The sequence below is a fragment of the Sinocyclocheilus rhinocerous genome, unplaced genomic scaffold (genome assembly GCF_001515625.1).
Source record: "Sinocyclocheilus rhinocerous isolate Xijiao unplaced genomic scaffold, SAMN03320098_v1.1 scaffold2350, whole genome shotgun sequence".
In the NCBI taxonomy this organism is placed as follows: Eukaryota; Metazoa; Chordata; class Actinopteri; order Cypriniformes; family Cyprinidae; genus Sinocyclocheilus; species Sinocyclocheilus rhinocerous.
The window spans coordinates 33,209-34,222 of NW_015659938.1; positions in this window are offsets into that span (position 1 = coordinate 33,209).

The following is a 1,014-nucleotide window of genomic DNA, read 5'->3' on the forward strand; positions in this document are numbered from 1 at the left end:
GGTGTTATGATCATGCCATTTTGGCTATATGGGGGTGCTCAAATGTCTGATTTCACATAGATCTACCGGTTTTCTCCCAAAGTTAATATACAGCCTATTAAAATAATGCTGTAAATTAGAATCTGAAAAGAACGAAGCTTTAAATAAATATTTTAACGTGCGTGAATAAATCCAATCACCCACCTTAACAAAGTTAAGTTTCACTTTCTATAGTCCGTGACCGACAGAGAAGCATCTTGGCGGCAGGGATGTAAATCTTTAACAAGACTCAAATTGACAGGCAGAGTGAAAAACTGGATTTTTTTCGATCAGGTAGGGTACAAGTGATTTCAAAACATTTCAGCCGGTTTATATATATGGGTCATTCTACAGAAACGTCCACTTTTGGTATGGCAAGATGTCTTAAAATGTATTTCTTTTTAACATTGAAACTTAGACCACATTATGAATACACATAAATGACAGCTTAATGATTTTTTAATCTTTTTTGTGCATTTATTTAAAGACCACATGTACCATTTTTTTTGTCACTGGCGTTACCTTACTTCTTTGGCAATTTAAAGGTTTTTATGAAATATTATTTCTCAATTTTTTTTAGTAGGCTACATGTAGTCAGTGTTACAGAAAAATTATGATAATGCAACAAATAAAGATATCGTGTTATATTTATTTTAATCAGGTTTGTGAAAAGTGTGATTGAATGATGTTAGTTCATTTGCGCAACCATGTATTTGCTATGACAATGAAAACATTTGTAAACACATTTATAAACAAGTAATGATGCAATCCTTTAAATCTTAACTCTTGAGTGAAGCGGAATTCAATGGATGTAAAATTATTATCATGTCACATGTGACACATTTTATTTAATGTGACAGAAAAAAAAGTAACACCAGTGACATATACATTCATCCGATTTCTGTTTACTACAGTACAACAAATGGACAAACGGAGCGACAGTACGAGATGTAGAATGGAAGTCAAGATATCTCTAATTAAATTCTGTATAGACTA